Source organism: Pan troglodytes, chromosome 8, assembly GCF_028858775.2.
Source record: "Pan troglodytes isolate AG18354 chromosome 8, NHGRI_mPanTro3-v2.0_pri, whole genome shotgun sequence".
Taxonomy (NCBI): Eukaryota; Metazoa; Chordata; class Mammalia; order Primates; family Hominidae; genus Pan; species Pan troglodytes.
Window position 1 is genome coordinate 56,682,203 of NC_072406.2, and position 7,234 is coordinate 56,689,436.

Genomic DNA, 7,234 nt, shown 5'->3' on the forward strand with positions numbered 1-7,234 from the left:
AAATCACAAGGGAAAAGTCAGGTTAAAAAAGTAACCTCAATATAAAAGGTGTATTAAAAATGACCATAAAACAAAATAGCAGAAATAAAATTAAGCATATAAATCATGTTAATAAAATGATCAGGATGAACTCTTATTTTGAATCACAGACTCACATTTGGTTAAGAGTAAAATCTAAATACTGCATTAGTGTACCCAGTTAATCCAAAAATATTAAAAATAAGGCAATGGGCAATGATATAGTGAATGAATCCAAACAAAAAGAGACAGGAGTGTGAATATGAACAGGAGACAAGGTGGAACTCAAGGCCAAAACAGCTAAAAGAAAAAATCCACAATGAAAGAATGACAATTTTGCACACTTCTGTGGTGATTAAAAAAAAGCATCAAATGTAATTAACAAAAGTTTTAGCAATACAAAAGAAAATAAGGGAAGCACCGTTGTTGTAGTAATGTTAACAAACTTGTGTTGCAAGAAATCACGTGGACAACAACCAATAAGGGAGTAGAGGATTCAAACCATGTCACGTATTTGTATTGCACAAATGGATAATGTATTTTTCCAAATATACTTAGAATATTGATCTACAAATTGATCATAAAAACATCTTAACACATTTCCCAATTACCAGTTAAAATTTGCACTAGTGCCTAGTTTTTGGTTGTGTCATAAAACACCCAGTGCTGTTGGGGGATCCTCACAATGATGGCTATTGTTATCATAAAATATTGACTGAGAGCCTGCAACGCACATGTGCCCCTGCAGGGTGGCATAGACGGCGAGCCCAGGGAGGCCACTGACATGCATTCAAGAGAAAAGAAAAGAAGCCAGGTTTTGGTCAGTTGTGAATATACCATCTCCTGACTCCCAAGCATTGGTTCATCATCCAGCTGGCAATTGTTGAGCCTCAGCCAATGGTGGAACCAAAATGTAGTGTCTCTGGAGTAATTTCCATTTCCAACAGAAGGAGAGTGACTTTCACTGACTCTTACTCTCCATTTGGATTTCAGGCATAAGTGCTTCATGGTGGAGTGAGAATGGCTTGACCTGGAAGGGTCATGTTTTAGAAGGAGTGATCTTCATTGTGAAGTCTAAACTGTTCTGGAAACATAAGCTTTGAAACCCAGGTAGGCAGGTTTCATTTTAAGCAATATTGCAGGATCACAGGATAATTATTGGTTTATAAGGTGATTCTTCACTGTACAAAGTATCTTAAATACTAAACATGCTGATGTGTTGCAAATTTGATTAGGTTTTCACAAGACTTCTCTAGAATGCATTTATGTGTACCTATGAGGAAAAATTATTGACTCTTTTACCAGGGCTGCCAACAGGGTCTAAAATGAGACCACAAGGCTCTCCTTGACAGGAGTGGTGTGCTTAAAGACAAAGTCACCTGCAAGGTTAATAAATTATTTTTAATAAGTAGATAATGGAGAAAAAGCATGAAAATGTTTCCTTCAATATGTGGCATGGGCTCCATTCTAATGTGATTCGGCGGTGACTTTGTATTTTTAAGGAGCTGAACTCCTTGGCTATCCTCATCCAGGTTTGCAGAATCTGACCAAGAATGGTGTTGAACAGCTCCTCAGCCATAAGGCCCCTGAAGTTGTCAGAGCCCCACTTGTCCTGTCCTGGGTCACCCTGCTTGTCACAGAATGGAGTCCAGTTCACATACTCCCCGTCTATACCTAGTTCCATACATACACAATCTTATCGTGAGCTCCTTTTAATTTAAACACTTACATCAGTTATTTACAGCTACATGATTTCATTCCACATGGTGGTGATATTTTTTTCTCCAAATATGGACTCATTGGATGGTCATAAATAAAGCAATCTGGGCGTAGGAAATGGAGTATCCTTCCCCCGGGGTCATTCCAGGGGAGGCAGGGAAGGAAGAGCTTCGCTATTTCGGGAAAGCTGGTGGACGCTTCGGCTCCGAGGCTGGCTGGGAGGGCCCATAGCTAGGCGGCAGCTGCCCTCAATCTCACAGCTTTAATGAAGGAGGGCTGCCGGATTTACATTGTTTAAACACTTAACGAAATTAGCTATGAAAAGAAGGATGGGAGGAGCCCTGGGTAGTGGGGGAATTTAAGCCTTCTGTCTTCACACACTTTACACACACACACACACACACACACACACACACACACACACACACAGTGATTTTCCTAAGAGGCTGCCAGTAGGAACTGGCAAGAAATTATGTGCCTCTTTACAGCAAGATTAAAAGCAACAACAGTGACAAAAACGCCTGTTTTGGAAAGCTGTGCCTGGCAGGGGCTGGTCAGGACTTTGGCGCTCTGGGCCCATGGGCTGCGCTGATTTGGAGCCAGCTCTGGATCAGCAGGGTGAGCGGCTGGCCTAGGGCGGTGGATCTGAAACCTAAGGATGAGATCCCAGGGGCTTCAGTGCCAGGAATGGAAACACTGGGATGGAGGTGGGAGCTTGCAGGCCCAGCCTTCTGAGGCTCTTTCAAATTATTCCTGGTCCACTAGATTTTTAGTTTGGCTCTAGTTGGTTAGAACAGAATTATGTCTAAGAATGTTAAACATTGACTGTTTCTCAAGCTGGGGTGATCTCTAGTGGATGGCCACAGAGCTCTGTCATTGAACCTATTCTCTTCAACATTTTAATCAATGGGTTGAATGGCATCATGGAAGACATACTTACCTAACATTCTAGTAACAAATATAAAAGCGCATATGAAATAGAAAACAAAATCATGAGTGGAAATAAATGTGAAAAAATAGTAAATTGAGCTGAGATCAACAAGGTGAAGCTTGCAGGAGTAAATGGAAGATTCTAAAATTAGATTCCAGAAATCCATTTCATAAGCACAATATAGGAGAACCCTAGCTGGGTGGATACGACACATCAGAAAACCCTCTGTGGTTCTGGTTAAGTAAGGAAAAATCATTGACTCTCCTATCAGGGCTGCCAACAGGGTATAAAATGAAGAGACCATGTCTCTCCTTCACAGGAGTGGTGTGCTTAAAGACAAAGTCACCTGCAAGTTTAGTAGATTGCTTTTAATAAGAGAAAAAGCATGAAAATATTTCCCTCAATATGTAACATGGGCTCCATTCTAATCTGACTCCATGGTGACTTTGCAATTTTAAGGAACTAAGCTCAAGGCGAGCCCCACAGAGCCAGGACTTGCTCCCTTAAAAAGCCCCAGCAGATCTGGATTGCCTCTGAGGCGAGAGACGCCCCAGGCCATTGCTACAGCACTGCTAGTGCCATGGCTTTCTGAAGTAACAGGTGGACACTGTTTAGTCCTCTTTAAGAAGCAGGATTGACTCTTTCCCCTAAATGATGTCATGAAGCATCTTTAATGAACAGGATTTATTTCTCACAGTTCTGGGGGCTGAGAAGTTCCAGACCAAGGCACCAGCAGTTTAGTGCCTGGTGAGAGCCTGCTTCCGCATTCATAGACAGCACCTTCTCACTGTGGCCTCATATGGCAGGAAAAGCATGAGAGAGCTCTCTGGGATCTCTCAGGGCACTCATCTCATCACAGGTTGCCACTGTCATGATCTCATTTAAACCTAATTACTTCCCAAAGATCCCATCTGCAAATATCATCACACCGGGAGTTAGGTTTCAACATATGAATTCTGGGGGGACAAACAGTCCATGGCACTGTCCTGTAGCCCCTAAGTCAGCACCCTCTGCCCTGGGCGTTTCTCCTCCAAGGTCCACATCACCTGGCACACTTTATCACCATGAGCCTACCCTGTGTTTCCTGAGGATCTGCTACCTCCTTGGGTCATCATTGCCCCTCCTTGTCATTCTCCTCTGTTGGCTGTTTCAGAACTCAGAGGCCCATTATTACCATGGGGCTATTGTTACATCTTCCTGGCTGGTCTCTCCTCTTTCCCAGCATCTCCTGCTTCTCCCTCTGCTGGAATAATGACTTTGGTGGGTATGAATTTAATCACCCCAACCCCACTTAGCATCTTTGGCTGACTCCCAGCTGCCCAAGGTTGCAGCCCAGGTTCTGATCCTGGCCTTTACCCACGTTTCCTGCCCTGACCCCATCTCTCTGTCTGTGCTCACCCTCCCAGCCCTCATTGCTTCCCCAGTACTGGTTCCTGCAAGCTGCTTGGTTGATGCTCCAGTTCCTCCTTTTTCTTCCTCTCTGCCTAGGGAACCTCTCGCATCTTTCAAGGTCAGGATGAGAGGTTCTGCCTCAGTATGTCACAGTACTTCTGCCTCCTTGAAAATTAATTGCTTTTTCTTGGGATTCTAAAGGTTTCTTGGCCATTTCTCTGTAGAAACAAATCCTGAATTTGAGTTCCAATTCTGTCCCATACTTGCTGGTGACTCTGGGCAAGTCCTGACAGGCCCTGGGGAACTTGGCCTGTTAGAATCCCAGTGTCTTTTTGTAGAAAGTCAGAATAGTAGTGGTTACCTCTGTGCTGTGGACGGAATTGTGTTCCCCCAATTCATATGTGAAGTTCTTACCCCTAGTGTGATAGTATTTGGAGATGAGGCCTTTGGGGAGGTGATTAGATTTAGGTGAAGGACTTGAGGGTGGATCCTCATGATGGGGTTAGTGTCCTTATATGAAGAGACACCAGAGAGCTTGCTCACTCTGCCATGTGAACACATAGCACATAGGCAACTGTCTACAAGCTAAGGAGAGAAGTCTTACTGGGAACCAACCCTGCTGGAACCTTGATTTTAGACTTTCAGTCTCCAGAACCATGAGAAAACAAATCACACTTGTTGAAGCAACCCAGTCTGTGATATTTTGTTATGGCAGCCTGAGTTGCTAAGACACTTGGCAATTGTCATGAGGTTTAAATATGATTCCATAAGCTGTACTCTGTGGGATGACCCTGGCAATCCATAACCCACACACCAATGGAACTGGCACATACTGGGGGTCTCAAGTTATTACTGCTGTTATTCTCATTATTATTTTAGGCAATTGCATGAATCTATTTTCTCTCCTATCTTGCTAGCTCTTTGAAGATAGGACCTAGTCTTATCCATTTTTCTATAACCCAGAACTACTCTAGAGTTTGGCACATAATAGTTGCCTAATGAATATCTGCTACATGAATAAATAAGCTTATATTTTAATATAATATGCTGTTCATTACAGAAAGGTCATCAACGTAATGAAGTAGCTTACAGGTAGTACAAATAATGAGCAATAATTAATTATGTGCTTTGGGCCACTTTTCATGCAGTACTGAATTCTCACAGGAAGTCTCAGATGAAGACACTGCTAACTCCACTTTCAGAGAGAAACACTGAGGCTCGGAGCTAAACTAACTCGCCTCAGAGCCCACATCCTGGACTTGAGCCTCAGGGTGTTGCACGCCAAAGCCTGTCCTCTTCACCCCAGCTTCCTGGGCATTGGAGCGGATCCATAGTGTTAGATATGCAGTGGGAATGGCCCCCATTCCAAGCCACTTCCTGACCTGATGGCAGCACCCTGCTAGTCCTCTCATGGAGCCCTGGAGAAGCCGGGTTCCTTAACCCAGATTTGAATCAATAGCCTCACACCTGGTATGCACATCCAGGCCAAGTGTGGCTGAATGGGGAGCATCTGTTCTGGAGACGGCCACCCTCATGGGCTCCTCTGCTTCCTGTCCCTTCGGGCACTGATTTATGGCACACAGCAGGGAAGGGCCTGAGCTTGAGCCCTGACCATCGTTATCATCACCATCCTCATTCCAGTGCAGTGAAGAACATTCTGAAGGTAGAGGTGAAGGTCTTCTTTCTGAATGAAGCTCCTTGCATGATTCAGGGATCTTCCTCTTGAAGGCACCAATCATTTTGACTTTAATGCATGCACTCTGACTTACCTGTGGTGATCTCTCCTGGAAATACATGGAAAAATGAAGAATAGGCTAACTGGGGAGATTTCTTAAATACCAGTTTGTATGGCTGTGTTAACCTGAATGATTAAATATAGAATTGTTTTTTAAGTTACACATTGTGGGTTTGTGTTTTCCTCATTAATATCAATCGGTTCATTTATTTCTGCTTGCTCTGAAGCCACAGAGTTCAACAGAACTGCCTGTGTGTTTGCTGCATCTACTAAACTGCCATGATCTTACTGAATATATTTCTTAATATCCTTTTTATGTATGTCATTTTTGTTAAGTTCTTGAACCAGAACTGAAAAAAAGATTAAAACGTTATCTATTTACAAAACTTTTTTTGATGTTTTGGTAACAAAACAATTTTGCACTTAAAGTTCCCACTTCAGATGTTATTCTTTCTATTTTTTTTTATTTTTTATTATACTTTAAGTTCTAGGGCACATGTGCACAGTGTGCAGGATTGTTACATATGTACACATGTGCCATGTTGGTTTGGTGCACCCATTAACTTGTCATTTACATTAGGTATTTCTCCTAAGCTATCCCTCCCCCATACTCTACCCCATGACAGGCCCCTGTGTGTGATGTTCCCCGCCCTGTGTCCAAGTGTTCTCATTGTTCAATTCACACCTATGAGTGAGAACATGCAGTGTTTTGTTTTCTGTTCTTGCAATAGTTTGCTCAGAATGATGGTTTCCAGCTTCATCCATGTCGCTACAAAGGACATGAACTCATCATTTTTTATGGCTGCATAGTATTCCCTGGTGTATATGTGTCACATTTTCTTAACCCAGTCTATCACTGATGGACATTTGGGTTGGTTCCAAGTCTTTGCTATTGTGAATAGTGCCACAATAAACATACGTGTGCATGTGTCTTTATAGCAGCATGATTTGTAATCCTTTGGGTATATACCCAGGAATGGGATTGCTAGGTCAAATGATATTTCTAGTTCTAGGTCCTTGAGGAATCGCCACACTGTCTTCCACAATGGTTGAACTAGTTTACACTCCCACCAACAGTGTAAAAGTGTTCCTATTTCTCCACATCCTCTTCAGCACCTGTTGTTTCCTGACTTTTTAATGATCGCCATTCTAACTGGTGTGAGATGGTATCTTATCGTGGTTTTGATTTGCATTTCTATGATGACCTGTGATGATGAGCATTTTTTCATGTGTCTGTTGGCTGCATAAATGTCTTCTTTTGAAACGTGTCTGTTCATATCCTTTGCCCACTTTTTCATGGGGTTGTTCGATTTTTTCTTGTAAATTTATTTAAGTTCTTTGTAGATTCTGGATATTAGCCCTTTGTCAGATGGGTAGAATGAAAAAATTTTCTCCCATTCTGTAGGTTGCCTGTTCACTCTGATGGTGGTTTCTTTTGC

At 42.6% G+C, this 7,234-nt stretch overlaps 1 long non-coding RNA gene across 2 annotated transcripts; it reads left to right on the forward strand.

The window, feature by feature from the left end:
• Window positions 1-737: 737 nt before the first annotated feature.
• On the forward strand, window positions 738-5,956 carry LOC107966669 (uncharacterized). 2 transcript variants are annotated; one of them, XR_001706570.4, is made up of 3 exons: window positions 738-838; window positions 1,012-1,128; window positions 5,209-5,956. It is a non-coding gene; the product is annotated as an uncharacterized LOC107966669 (long non-coding RNA). The 2 variants fall into 2 exon arrangements; XR_001706568.4 differs by lacking the exons at window positions 738-838; window positions 1,012-1,128 and adding an exon at window positions 3,640-3,928.
• The last annotated feature ends 1,278 nt before the right edge of the window (window positions 5,957-7,234 follow it).